Raw genomic sequence first — 16,704 nt, 5'->3', positions numbered from 1 at the left:
CATTTCATTCTTTTTATTCTTCTTATTATTTTTATACCTATTTTATCCTTCCTTTCATTGCCTTGTTATATGATATTGTGTAGTTTCTTCTGCTACTTTTATTATCCACCATTTTTACGTATTTGATTTTTTCCTTGACATCCTAATCTAATTAAAGTTTCATTATAATAATCCTTATTCTTATCGAATATATTCTCATTTTGTGACAATCTGGATATTCTTTTTGATATACTGAAGATAATGGCTTTTTCATACACTTAGGATCATTAGATTTATAATCTATATAGAATCGTGTTTGGTTCAGTTTATCATACGTTTCATAAGTATTGTCGTTGAGATTATTCATCTTAAAAATTCACTATTTTCAAATTGCAGTCGATTGTTATATTTAACTTATGTTCATAAAAATAGTTTAATTTTCTTTCTAGTTTTTTTTCTATAATCCGATCTCTTGAATAACTTAACATAATGCATCATCTCCACGTAGCCCTCTATTTAAACTCAGTATTTTTATAGATCTTCTTTAGTATGTATAGACCTAGCAGGTCAGTTATCTTTAAGCAGAGTCCAGAGGTCCCATTGTAACATCAGAATGGTTTTCTCTATCTTCCTTTGTCCATAATTCATTATCATATCTAATTAAGGTTTCCCTCGCTAATTTTATCATCTCTATTTCTAATTTAGTCACATATGTTTCACTTTCCACTAATTTTAGAGCTTTCTGAAATAGTTCAGGAGTCATAGATGGATAATATAAGTCGATAGCAAACATAATGAATTTACTATTTTAATATCTAAGAATTTTCTGGAACCAATCTATCGCCTCCACAGAAGAAATCCAAAAGTTATGTTGGATTTTAGATTTTAAGGTTGGTATAATTTTGTCCAATATTTTTTTACTAACATTACCTTAATCAGAAATATATGGAAATTATTGTTTGCTTTTTACCAAAAATGGAATAGAGCTTGTTATAAGAGTAGAATTAAAACTCTGTAAATTAGAATCTACAAAAAGTCATTATTCGACAATGAACACGCAATGATCATTTCTAAATGTTCATTGCGTGTTACTCGTCGAATAATGCCGAAAATAGAATCGACGTTATTTTTACTTTTTAAAGAAAAACAGCATTCATTTGGACAATATCTTACAAGGTCTAATCGTGTTTGACATCAAAGACTTAGCCATTTTTTATGATGACATCAGAGAAAAAAGTTCCAGCAATAAAGAAGACTTGGCATTGCCAACAAGAAAGTGTGTACTAATAAAATGTTCAATCAGCCCTAATATGACACGACGGTTTTTAGCCATTTTTAATCGCTTTTTAATTTGGTAAAGTTGGCTAATAGCTTTCATCTTTTGTGAACATATGTTCAATTTCTGGTTTGAATTAAAAAGATATAAATTATCTTTTGTTTAAGTGCTCTTTCTATTTATCTTTGTATGCGCACACAAAAAAAACACACACACACATACATACATACATATATATATATATATATATATATATATATATATATATATATATATATACGGACAGGTAGATAGATAGATAGATAGATAGATAGATAGATAGATATTATTAGTAAACATTCCAAAACCACAAATATTATTTTATTGTTTGTATGAATGTTATATAAATATATTTGGTGTTTGGGATTATTTACCAGCAATATATATGCTCTGAAAGTGCAAATCTATTTTTGAGCTTAAATAAATGTGGCAACTTTGAAATAACTTTATCGAATATACATACATACATATATATATATATATATATATATATATATATATATATACATTGAAAGTATATATCTATCAAAACGTATGTATATATATATATATATATATATATATATATGTGTGTGTGTGTGTGTGTGTGTGTGTGTGTGTGTGTGTGTGTGTGTGTGTGTGTGTGTGTGTGTGTGTAATTATTACAATAATTATTTTTTTAAATATTTGCAGACACAAGTGTTTCATCCTTTCAGGAATCTTCAGCGCAGAGTGTCATGATTACCGCTGGTCGGGAGATTCAAACTTGGCAACGAAGCAATCACTGACTACGTTAGCAAGGAACAAACCCACACAGCCACCATTAACCGCTAGAAATACAGTAAAAATTGATACATTTATTTTTAAATGTCAAGACGTTGATAGTGATCGAATGATTATGATATCATGATCCGCGCATGTAAGCTTAAGTGAAAGATTTTTAAATCCAACTTATATACATATATATGTTGATATAAAGCTCCTATATATATATATATATATATATATATATATATATATATATATATATATATATATAGAGAGAGAGAGAGAGAGAGAGAGAGAGAGAGAGAGAGATGGATAGATCTAAAGTTCTTTGTGGGAGTCAATGTTTGTACAAGACATTGTTAGATATTATTGTCGACGGTGCCTGTCTCAGTGACCTTGACTCTCACCTCAACGCTTGTTGGTTTGATCCTGGGCTTAGAATGGTTAATATATATTAATATATAGAAAGTACTCAGTTGAGAGTGAAAGAATTTATATTTTTGGCCAATTTTTCGATATTTGTCGTCCGAAGAGTCGAGCTTCAAAATGATGCTGATCTCGTGAAAATCAGTCGCCTCTGTCGAAAGTTTTTGCGAGACATACATACATACACACATACATGATGATTGCAACGTCTTGTCAGACGAGTGCCACTCCCTCAGACACTTAAAGTCCATGAGCCCTAACATGACGTTTTTTTAAATTTTTTTTGCAGTGGTACCGGCGAATTCACACACTCAAGCAGACATTACACTGAAGACGGTCATTGCTATATATACATATATATATACGTACACGCATACACACACACACACACACACACACATATATCCATAAACATACACACATATATGCATATATACATACATACACAATACATAATACATATATATACACACATGCATACATACACAAATACATATGCATATATACACACACATTTAAAAATAAAAACACACATATACAAACATATACACATACAAATACGTACATATATATGCACATATACATACACATACATTTAACTACATATGCATATACATACATATCTATGCATTTATACACAAACATACACATATGCATATATACACATACATATGCATACATACACACACAAACATATATATACATAAATACATAAAAACACAAATAAACATATATACATATATACATACATATACACATAGATATATATACATATACATACACCTGTACATATATAAACATACGTATACATATACGTACATACACACACGGATACATATAATGATGGCAGATTAATTATTACATGCTTCCAGCATTTCAAGTCTACACGCGTCACAACTTTTCCATTGCTATAGGACTATTTTTTATAGAAAAATGCCTGGGGGAGTATCAATACAAAGATGATGTTACAGAGATTTAGCTTTGTACGACAGCTAAATCTCTCTCTCGGTTCAAAATGTTGAGATCCAGCAACAAGCAAGAGCAAGACAGCCAGCAACAAGTTAAACTGCAGACCAGCTTAATGCAAGTATTGGTCTTCCCCTTTATGATTTTTTTTAAATCAGAGATTTGCTTCTCCTAGAGGAGTTGCCTTCACCACGGCTTACGCTCCACCCCACATACACATGGAAATAAACACTTGCATGCACACATGCATGCATACACACAGAATGCACGCAAACATACATATGCATGTACACACACATTCAGACATACACACCTAGAGGCACACATATAAGCATGTACTTACATATGCATGCACACAGGTACACATACACATACATGTAAAATACACATGAAGGAGCATTCCAAAAGTCATATATCATCAATGATCAGGATGAAGGTGATGGGTACAATTCAATGAGTTGGACAATATATATATATATATATATATATATATATATATATATATATATATATATATATATAGAGAGAGAGAGAGAGAGAGAGAGAGAGAGAGAGAATCAGACGAAAAATCCAAATGAACAGAACAGCGTTTGAAACGGCTGGAGTTTTTTGTTTTTTTTTAATAAAATGTTTGTACACAAAAACTCACATCCCGAAGGCAGACAATGATGACGAACTTCACGCATTACTTTACAACTAAATATACATAGAATCAGACGAAAAATCCAAATGAACAGAACAAGTCTCATAACCAGCAAGACATGATGAGCTACTATAAAAGACCATGCTTACTGGTACCCCGTGTAGGGAGTTGAGCAGTAAAATGTCTGTTCGCATTACACTTAAATTTCAACATGTTAATACAGTGATGGGAAACAGGGAGGAATTCCAAAGTATAACAGTTTGTGTAAAGAGGATATTACAGTAGAAAGCTTTCTCGCATCTAAGGACATCTACAGTAAAAAAAGGGGTGAGATTTTGCTGTTTATGAGACCAGGCAGTGTAAAGTATTTGTAACACAAGCACAGGGATGCAACATTGCAGTGATGAGACAGGGGTTGGAGCTTGGGTGACATTGCAGAACCTATTATAGTGGAGACTCTTTTTGAGGCCTTGTTTAAGAAGTAGAGGCTAGTGGTATTAATAGATGAATCATATATATAATAACTAGGGCTGTGACAACAGCATATTCTTTTCATGGTTTTGATTCTTGAGTATATATACGTTAATATCTTATATGTTTTTATAGAGACGGATGTGGTTCTCGGTTAATTAAGTGTGTCTAACTGTGTCGGATATATAGAGTAAAAAGAATAAAAAGAATATTCTGTTGTCACAGCCCTAATAATAATCGAACAACGTGATTTTACTAACAATATCAAAACCGCTGTTTGTTGTAAATGTTTTATTCGGGAGATTTAATTTCACATTTTATTGATGCTGAAAAGTAATGTCTGTGACCATGCAAGACGAGCACATGATAACAGAGAAAAGGGTAGGGGGAGGTTCTGGTTTCAGTATGACTGACTGCACCAGTGTATATATATATATATATATATATATATATATATATATATATATATATATATATATATATATATACTAGCAGTTCAGCCTGACTTTGCTCAGGCCCTATGTATTGTTCATAACTTTATGTGCGTATGTATATATATATATATATTAAAATGTTTGACTCATGTCCAGGTAACTGACATCTAAAATTTCAAGTTTTTAGACTAAAAATTGGCGGTGGAGTTTGGTAGTGTCTGCAAAGGTCAACTCTTTCAACTTTAACCTCTTTGCAGTCAAATATTCGCCCAAAAACTAATTAAAAAGCTTGCTGCATGTCTGAATACCCCTTATCTAAAATTTCAAATGTTTAGACCCAAAATTGGCTGAATAGTTTGCCAGAGCCTGCAAAGGTCAAATCTTTGAACTTTGACCCCTTGGCAACCAAATTTTTGGTCAAAAGTTAATTAAAAAGTTTGTCTCATGTCTGAATACACTTTATATAAAATTATAAATGTTTAGAGCAAAAATTGTACTGAGTAATTTGATAGAGACCACAGAGCTCAATTCTTTTAGCTTTGATCCCATTTTTGACCGCTTAACATTTATTGTTATGGGCTCAAATCAAATTAAAAAGTTTGATCTATGTCCAAGTAACCTACATCTAAAATTTCAAGTGTTTAGACCCAAAATTGGCAGAGGAGTTTGGTAGAGTTTTCAAAAGTCAAATCTTTGAAGCTTAACCCTTTGACAGCCAAATTTCTGGCCAAAAACGTATTAAAAATATTTTCCCAAATCTCAATACCGTTTTCTCAAGTCTGTAGACTGAAAATTTTCAGAGTAGTTTGGTAGGAAAATGTACACACACAGACGCATACACAGAGGCAATTTCACTTATATATATATATATATATATATATATATATATATATATATATATGAAACGCTTTTAGAGGTATAAAACTTTTCAATTCTAATATTATCATATGAACAAAATACACAGAATGTAAACGTAAAATTGGTGTCACTACGCAGGTGCGTAAAAACGAGCTAACCTCTTTATCTCTTAAGATTTATTGAAAATCATGATAAATTAAGTTACTTGAACTCTATACTGTGTCGATATTACGTTCCCAAGGTTGCCTCAAAATGAAGCTCAGGTGCGCTTTTCAGCTGCAATTGGCAAGTCTTCAAATGCATGTCAGAGGTACTACTTTTGTTCGACCTTGATACTGCAGTTGGAGAGATGTATGATGCTAGCTTACTTTAGCTAGCATACTTTAGTTTACATCACTTTATCGTTATTTCCGTGGGAGGGGCTCGACTGAGTTTCAATCTGTAGTTTCTCAATGTAAGATATTCACAGCGAGATCTCGTTTTCTACTACCACGCAAATGAGCTTGTTTTCATACTCTATGTGCCTAACGTCAGGAGAAATTACCCTGAACAAAGCTTCTTTGTAAGGGGTTCCGATCTCTTGATCACTTTGCTGTGTGACTATTTCAGTGTAGATTACAAAATAACCGTCTTCAAAAGCAATACGGATGAAACAATATTATTATTTTCAATCTTACTTCAGGTTTTGGATTATCCTGAAAGTGTTGGCCTATAATGAAGTAAAATCTAGAAGTACAATATCATAGAGGTACAATATCATAGAGGTACAATATCATAGAAGTATAGTATCATAGATATGAGCATGTCAAAATATATCTCATCTCAGTAACTCCTATACCTACAGCCTTCATCTTTTCAAAACTAAGGTCAATAGCCATCTCCTGTCTTTACAATAATCAGCTTTTGTACTTGGTTAGCTCCTTATATCAAGTGGCTTCATGCTTTGTCTCGAGCAATTTCCATAAAAATAAAAATAAGTTAGGGTTAGGGTTAGACAGATTTTATATCATACCCAATAAACCTTTACTTAAATAATCAAAGTTCATTTCACTAATTGCTCCTCATCTTTTGACTAACAATCTCTCAATTTCAGTAATCTTTATCCCCGAGTAACTCTTGGCCTTGGTAATTGATGTTTCTTCAGTAAAAAAAAGTCAAAAGGGTTGTTTGAGAGAGAGAAAGAGAGAGAAAGAGAGAGAAAGAAAGAAAGATATATATATATATTCAAACAGCCGCCAATAGCGTAATGGTTAGGAGCCTTGACTGCCGTACAAACGGTCGGGTTTCAATCCTGGCTTGAGGTAGTTGCCTGTCTAGCCGCACTGATGAGCTGTGAAACAGCGAAACAGTACTGTATGTGGATGACTATAATGCTCCTCACCTTGAGTTGAGCATATTGAGAAAGTGAAAAACGAATTACCATTAGCATATAAGCGACGCTCTTTGTGTAAACTCGTTCAAGCAGCCGCCAATAGCGTAATGGTTAGGAGCCATGACTGCCGTACAAACGGTCGGGTTTCAATCCTGGCTTGAGGTATTTGCCTGTCTAGCCGCACTGATGAGCTGTGAAACAGCGAAACAGTACTGTATGTTGATGACTATATATATATATATATATATATATATATATATATATATATATATATATAGAGAGAGAGAGAGAGAGAGAGAGAGAGAGATTTACTCTTCTTAGTCTTGTCTCCAGGAGTATTTCTCTCCTGAGATTCAGAGGCCCCTTGGATATATTTGATTTCACCTTCAGATTGACATCAAAGCTGTGAATTGGCATGACATCATGACATGTCATCAACACTTATTACAACAAAAGTTGTAATATAGGAGTTGGAAATTGAGAATTTCAAATTTTTAACAATGGCGTTGTTGTTCGTTCTGACACAGGCTGCATCTCTTCTTTATCATGAAAGGTTCTCAATCGAATTTCGATCTATACTCCCCTCCTCCATTAAAAACTTCTCATATACACTCGTCTAACTACAACCGCTATCAACACTAACTCTTTTTGTCTAAAGCTAAACAAAATTCCATGAGCAATTTTCTTTCCTAAAACTAACCGTTTCTGGAACACAATACCACAGGTATGCTTCCCACCTGACTCCAATAGGGTCGTTTTCAAGTCCAATGTAAACAAGATTTTGTTGAGCCGTTTTCGTAAAAAGCAAACCATAACCAATTTTCTAATATTACTAATCATCACAGTATTGTCTCACCAACCACCTGACACTCATTTAAGCTTTATCCTGGGGTGGCTTTTGGGTCTTGATAAGTGGTGACTTCTAGTAAAAAAGAATATCACTATTTTCGTTCTCAGTCACTTATATTAATCTAATCTATCTTGGGCCTACATTGTTTTCAATCTAGATAGAAAAGTTTTGTTTCTGAATTTTGGAGATGAGGATTGATAATGCGTATTATATGGAATATTCAGACTACAGTTCTCACCTTGAGTGTAATTTTCATAACGTTTTGGCCAATGTAACCTCCGACTTCCTTCAAGTTTATCTTGTAGAACTTGGGAAGCTTTCGGTTGAACTCGAGAAATTACAGGGAAATTCAAACGGAACTAATTAATTTAATCGATATGGGTAACATGTTCCCGTTCCATAAACCATGACCGTGTAGAAGTAATTTGAAATTGCATTCTGAATTTATTTAGGCGACGGGAGTAACAGGTTCTCGTTCTATAAGCCATGACCGTATACAAGTAATTTGAAATTGCATTCTGAATTCTGAAACTTCAACCTCCAGCACTTAAAAACTGAATTTTACCAAGTATGCTATTCGTTAGACCAAGTGCTTCTAATTTTAAACGATTTTTTAATTAGAATATTTTATGAATTATTTTTTCATTGCTATTTTCATCTGATTTTTTTTAAAGAATAATTCTAGTATTTCAAGTTGCACTGAAATGTTTGGTGTGAAAATATATCAGTATTTTGTTATATTGTTATTAGAATATTATTATTTTGGCCATTGTACAGTATACACTTCTCATCGTGGATATCATCGTTTTGACCGATGTAACCTTTGACCTTCTTCAAATGAGTTGTGTCAAAATCGGAAATCTTTACGTCAAACGGTGATCTATACGGAATTTTTAATGTAATCGTTTATTTCATCAATGGGGATAGCTTGCTCTCGTTACGTTAGTCATTACTAGGGCTAGGACAACAGCATATTCTTTTCATTGTTTTGACTCTCGAGTGTGTATCTGTTGATATCTTATATGCTTTTATATAGAATAAAGTGGCTCTCGGTTGATTAACTGTAACTAACTGTATCGTATATATACTCGAGAGTCAAAACAATGAAAAGAATATGCTGTTGTCATAGCCCTAGTCATTACTAGGTAGAAGTCTTAAGCACTTCAATATTGGATGTCATTCTCACAACGTTTTGGACGATGTAATCTCCAATTTTCTTCAGACGTGTCTTGCCGAACTCGGGAATCTATATGAATGATGGTAAGAATATACTAAAAATATAATTAAAAATTATTTAAGACTTCTTACCCGACCATAGCTGATAGAACAAAGAAATCTGCACCCTCACTTTAATGTATTAAATAAAGGGTTCACTTTGAAATTGTGTAACATTTCTGGAGCTTGCCATGAAGATCCTCAAGTTTGGAAAAGTGCACCTGCCGAAACTCGGAAATTACACCAGTCGAGATGCTATAAAAATAACACTCAAGATGAGAATGGTAATGCGAATAATCAAAGTAATATAAATTATCGAACCTCATCTCAAAAATCTGAAATACCGGCAAAACACATTCCTCGTTTTTTGATAAAAAAAAAATAGCGTAATCATTTTGATGCAAAATTGTTTATAGTAGATAAAGGTCAAAAGAAGATTTTAAAAACAAAAACAATAAAACAATATTAATGTTTTTGTTTTGTTTTTTGTTTTTTTTTTAATAATAAACTTTCTTACATGAAATGTCATTGCTTATCTAAGCGCAAAGATCACTCGACAATAAGTGTTAATGAGTGTCACCGGGGTAGGTTTTAATTATTTAAGAGGATGACTCAACAAGAACTTGTTTACATTAGACTTGTAAACAACCATGTTATAGCCAGGTTGGAAGCAGCATTGCGGTATTGTGCTCTACAAACGTGTAGTTTTAGGAAAGAAACGTTACTCATGGAATTTTCGTTTCGTTCTAAGTAAGGAGTAAGTTAATAGTTGTTGTCAAAAGAAGATTTTAAAAACAAAAACAATAAAACAATATTAATGTTTTTGTTTTGTTTTTTGTTTTTTTTTAAATAATAAACTTTCTTACATGAAATGTCATTGCTTATCTAAGCCCAAAGATCACTCGACAATAAGTGTTAATGAGTGTCACCGGGGTAGGTTTTAATTATTTAAGAGGATGACTCAACAAGAACTTGTTTACATTAGACTTGTAAACAACCATGTTATAGCCAGGTTGGAAGTAGCATTGCGGTATTGTGCTCTACAAACGTGTAGTTTTAGGAAAGAAAAGTTACTCATGGAATTTTCGTTTCGTTCTAAGTAAGGAGTAAGTTAACAGTTGTTGTAGCGGTCTTTGTAAATGTCTGTTCAAGTTCTGAATTGTCCAGAAAATGTAGTTCTGGCATAAAATCTAGCAGTACAATATGAATCCAGATTTTAAACGAACAATAATCAAAACTGCATGAAGACGACCGTTGAAACTCAGTCGAAAGTACTTGCAAAAAACAACAACAAAAAAGAATGTAAGGTTAGTATTAGGGTTAGGGTTTATGTTAGGCTTAGAGAAACTTTATATTAAAACCGATAATGCAGCTGAAAACAAAAAAAAAAGGAGCAGAAAAAAGATTGGATGGATTACATCTCTAGGACGAGAAACCACAATAAAAATGAAGCAAACATTGAAAATAACAAGTTTAAAAAAAAAAAGAGAGAAAAGGGAGATGAATAATGAGTATTGCAAACTGCAATTCACAATAAGCAAAAGAGAAAAGAACATTTTTTTTCAGAACCATAAAAAACAAAAACATAAAAAAATTCATCCAATCAAATATCTCAAAAAACAAGTCAAATAAAAAATAAGTTAACGCCCCCCCCTAAAAAAACATCCTCCAAAATACATTGTGAACCAATTTGATACATGTGATTGCAACCTCGTGAAGATTAAATCTGTATTGCCAACGATGAAGCCATACCTACCCATTGTTCCAAATTGTCTTTTTTTTTTTTTTTTTTACAATTTTGCCATCCAAGACAAAACCGGTTGACCCTCTTGTCTGCACTCGTTTACCTCTCCACACCGGGGTCCATTCCAGACCCTAATAGCCACTCTATCTTGGCTCGTTCAAAACCATTTAGGGATTCTCTATAGCGACACAAGCTAATTTTATGAAATAAGCATTATCGTTCAGTGTAAGAGACCTTCTTTAAGTTTCAGAGTCAGAAGGCTTTGGATTCACTTTTTTTTCAAACCTGCCACACACACACAAACAAAACTAAAATAAAATAAAATGAAAACAACTAAATAAATACATTAAAACTGGAGGAAAAGTTATAACAAAAATAACAAAACCAGGTAATGAGAAAATAAAACGGAAAATATATATAATTTAAAAAAAGGGCAATTTTGAAATAAAGAAACAGTGGAAGGTCAAGAAACAAAACTAGAAAAAAAAGGAAATAAAGAATGAAATCTAAAAGAAAAATAATGTGGTGTAAAACATAATGAACAACTAAAATAAATTGGATTTTAAAGATCACTGTCAGAGAAGAATACAAGAAAAAAAATCTGTATACATTAGAAATGGTTCTATTACTTTTTTTTTTGTTATATCTTAGAAATGAAACATCATTTCCATCTAAAATCCATTTAGTAGAATGCATGTAAAATTAAGAAAATCATGCTTGAAATGTGTTAAATGACCGCCGAATTTGACTTGATGTCGCATTTATTGAAATACGAAACCCAAATTTTGACTTGAAATGTTTCCTCATTTAAGAATATTTACTACTAATATCTATATGATTATAAAACTCTGCAGACCAATCAGTCGTGCTTGCTATATATATATATATATATATATATATATATATATATATATATATATATATATATATATATATATATATATAAATAAAAGGAAAATGAAATTATAAAAATATAGATTAAAATATAGAGATTTACTCTTTATTCACTAAGGGTATGCATCAATTATAGGTGTTGGGTAAGTGAGGAATCATTCTGCTATGATTAGGCTTCGAAATGCCATGGTATAAAGAGTCCTCACTTACATACCACTCATAATTGATGTATACCCTTATTGAGTAAATGAGTAAATCTATGTATAAATTAATATATATATATATATCTGTAGAAATTTATTTTCTTATAATATATACCAATCCTTATTTAAGAAGCTCAATGTAATTACAGAGCAATATAGTAAATAAATGACAAAAAACTATAGCCCAAAATTCATGATGTTGACCATCTTATTATTTATTCCTTTAATTCATTTGACATTAACAATTCTTGACAGTCAACTGAATTAAAGGAATATATAATAAGATGGCCAACATCATGAATTTTGGGATATAGTTTTTCACTATTAATTAACATATTGTTTTTATGCCTTCATTTTACTTTCTTATTTACTTCTAAATAAGCTCCAATAAAATTTTGTTGAGTTTTGTATTATACCAATAAGTCTTCTCTTAAAGAATTGGTCTTACTCTGTTCCTTTAACTTCTCCATATATATATATATATATATATATATATATATATATATATATATATATATATATATATATATATATATATATATGTGTGTGTGTGTGTGTGTGTGTGTGTGTGTGTGTATACCGTACCATTAAATAAAATAAAAAATTTTTTTCTATTTTTGATCCTTTCCAACGTCTGAATAACGATCTTCACTTCTGGAAGGAAAGTCCGAGTGCTTTCCAATCCTTCTAGACACATCGTCATGGATAGATTAATCTAACTGGTTTTGAACAATTTATATAATTTTTTTTTATAGCGTGTATATTTGCCTGCCAAAAATGAAGACCATTATTCGGAAGTTGGAAAGGATCACAAATAGAATTAATAGAACAAAAACGTCTATTTTATTTAATGAAATATGCCTAAGAAAAAAAACACGCCGCCTAAATATACATAATAGGCTGTATAATAATAAATACGTAATCTGCATGAATTAAAATATCATATTTAAGTGTATCTTTTGACTGGGCAACGCCGGAAGGCCTGCTAGAAAATTAATAGTATTTAACAAAAACAACATAAAACCAATTTTAATGCTGAAGTTTTCACGTGTTCTTCTTTGATCGCGACATTCAAACATTACCTCCAACTGCAAATACAGCCAAATTAAAAATCGTTGACTCATTCTCTCTCTCTCTCTCTCTCTCTCTTTCTCTCTCTCTCTCTCTCTTTCATATATATATATGTGTGTGTGTGTGTGTGTGTGTGTGTGTGTGTGTGTGTGTGTGTGTTTCTATTTACAATGCCTCCGCACGAGACAGAGTTAGACATCAGGGTCGTTTTTTTAATGTGGAGAAAAGGAACAAAAATAAAAATTGTCTCAGTCGTGAAGGATTTCTCCTCCACTAACAGAGAACAAGAAATTGAAGTGTATCATCTTAAGAAAGATACTACAATTTGATCTTGACCCAAAGGCCAGGCGATCAATGTGTGTTATAAAATTAAATATGTATGGAATACGTTTATAAGCCAAATTACTGCTGTGGTAGGAACCACCTAATTAGCATACGTGGAATGTCAACCATATAAATATGGTTGGTACCGTAAAGATGGAGAGACCCAACGAGACACCCAACAAGAGACTCAGAGAGACAACCAGATCAAGAGTTGACGACTACCCCGCCGACACCTTCTCCAGGGACGATCTCCCCATGACTATAACAATGGACTCTATGTAAATATTGTATATACTTTCTTGCTCGCAATATATCTGTTCTATTTTACTTTTGTGTTGTACTTACTTATTCTCATGTCCTCAGTCGAGTTTCAACAATTACCATGCAATATTATGTAAAATAAACAAATATTTATTTGTTTAAAATTAATATTTTGGCATGAAAACGCCATCTCCAGATGTTCTTACATTTTTTTTTTTTCCTCACCATGGTGGTAAATCGATGAAAAACTTAGTAAAGAGTCCGTGTGAAGTTCGTCTGCTGTGATATTTTCTAATGCCGGAAGATGACACTTGGCATGCATGATATAAAAGTCAGAGTTGTGTTTTCCGTGATATAAGCGTTGTTTGAATTTTAAAATAAAAGTATGTATGAAATACGTTTATAAGTCAAATCACAATGCAATATTATATAAAATGAACAAATATACATTCGTTCAAAATTAATATTTCGGCGATAAAGGCCATCTTCAGAATTTTATACTTTTTTATGAAAAAAAAATGTATAAAATTCTGAAGTAAAGAAAGGCTTATTACCTTTACAGAAAGCATCACGAAAATGGACAATATAAATTGCAGCAAATCTAGACATGTTAGAAGAGCAAAATGGGCAGGGAAGCAGTTACATGTTACAGTCATAAAAGTGACATAGATATTAAGGCATAAAGAAAAAGGACACTTGAACAAAGAAGCTGAATTGTTACTGACAACCGCACAAAACAGTGTAATCAAAGCGAACTACATCATGGCAGGATAGACGAAACCATACAAAACAGTAAATGTAGTCTCTGTGGTCAAAGAGTAAAAGTTGTAAACCGCAGTATTATTAATGCCCCAAACCGAAACAAATATATAAAAATCAACACAATATGATTGAAAAAATAATCCACTGTAAAGTATATAAACAAATACACTTTAAACACACAGACAAATGATTCAGTATTGGAAAATGATAGACATACAATCCTAGCCATGCATTCAGCACGGCCGTAACCTAGATTGAACTTACTACACAAGTTTGTAGTGTAATTCGAATCTATTGGTAGCTGAATAGTTGATGCTTCATCAGGGCTATCAGGAGTATTTTGTATCATGACGCCATCACTAGACGGTATGCCTACCATAGTTTAAGAGAGTCCCATCTACCCTCCAGAGAAGGATAGACCGCGTCAGTTTCTCAACCTGGTATTTTACCTCGCAGTACATACAGCGCCTCGCTTTCCCAAATGCTCACCCATCTGGTACTGGCCAGGCTCAACGTTGCTTAACTTCAGTGATCTAGCAAGAACTGGTGTGTCAACATGATTGTGCCATATACAATTATATAGGATGCAGAAAACAATCATTACCCACATATGGAGTATTGTTGCTAAATCTGGGTTAGTCTACCAACCACTTGGTTCTCCCTATTAGATAAAGTCAGAAAAAGGAGTCTCTGATCTAATAAGCACTGCACTGTATATTAACTTTCAGCCTTTGTCTCATAGTGGCAATATTTCATCGCTGTACTTGTTTTACAACTACTTTCACAGAATGTACTCCTACAAACATAGCACATTTGTACCCACCACTAATGTTGGGACGATTAATTGGAATCACATTCGGAAATAGGTAAAATCAGAACTTTTGTGGGTATCAGAATCAGAAAAAGTTGTGTTAATTTTCCAATGCCAAAAACGATTCCTTCCATTATCTTTTTGCTTTGATTTTGGTTTAAGAAAAATCTTCTATGGCTTGTATTAATAATAAAATAATAAACATTCATTGATTTTAAACTTCAAGTAAAATTAAAATCTTCTCATAAGTGTTTTTTTTTTTACATTTGAGAAACTATCTGCACATTTAATATGTGTTATCACGGAAAAAGTAACTATTTTTATAGTTAAATATTTAAAGATTTATAAAAAGAAAAATCAGAAGCAGAATCGGTAATTATATCGTAATTGGGAATTGAGTGTGGAATCTGTAATTGTATCTGAACCAGAAAAATATTGGAATCTGCCTAGTAAATACCATTGACAAACATTACAAACAGCGAAATTCTACCTCTTCCTGTAAAGGTCCCCGGATGTCGGAGAGCTTTCTACTCTTTCAGCTTTTTCATAGTCCTCTGAAATTGTTAATTTATTTATTGCGGACTATTATTCTCATCTTTATCAGTTGTTGTTCCATGACGTTTTGGCCAACTATTCCTTTGGCCTTAGTCTGGTGGTAACCGCGACACATAGGAACTTTAAATCTCCTAACTGCATTCTCAGCAATCACTGCCATCCGTAGTTGTTGTCGTCTCACCACGTTTTTGGCCAAGTAAGCCTCTGGCCGGCTTTTGGGTAGGGTTTAAACCGCTATCTTCAGAAAATTCTCATCGGGATCGTAGGGATTCAACGTCTCTATCAACTGTGCAACCGGCCCCGAAGGGCAATCAAGGTTGGATTTTTTGATCTTATAAATCCACGTTTATTTATTATATGATCTTCCGTGGTATATATATTATTTTAACTGGGATTCATTATTGAGATGAGTATTATTTATATTAATTTATTTATTGCGGACTATTATTCTCATCTTTATTAGTTGTTGTTTCACGACGAGAATGTTTCGGCCAACTATTCCTCTGGCCTTTGTCGGGTGGTAACTGCAACAGATAGGAACTTTGAATCCTCTAATTGCATTCTCAGCAATCACTGCCATCCGTAGTTGTTGTTGTCTCACCACGTTTTTGGTCAAATAAGCCTCTGGCCGGCTTTTGGGTAGGATTGAAACCGCTGTCTTCAGACAATTCTCATCGGGACCATAGAGATTCAACGTCGCTATCAACTGTGATTGCTGACAATGCAGTTAGGAGATTCGAAGTTCCTATCCTGTCGTGGTTATCACCTGACAAAGGCCAGAGGAATAGTTGGCCGAAACGTTG

The sequence above is a fragment of the Euprymna scolopes genome, chromosome 16, assembly GCF_053919585.1.
Source record: "Euprymna scolopes isolate OS-2025 chromosome 16, ASM5391958v1, whole genome shotgun sequence".
Classification (NCBI taxonomy): domain Eukaryota; kingdom Metazoa; phylum Mollusca; class Cephalopoda; order Sepiida; family Sepiolidae; genus Euprymna; species Euprymna scolopes.
This window is presented reverse-complemented; position numbering follows the sequence as displayed.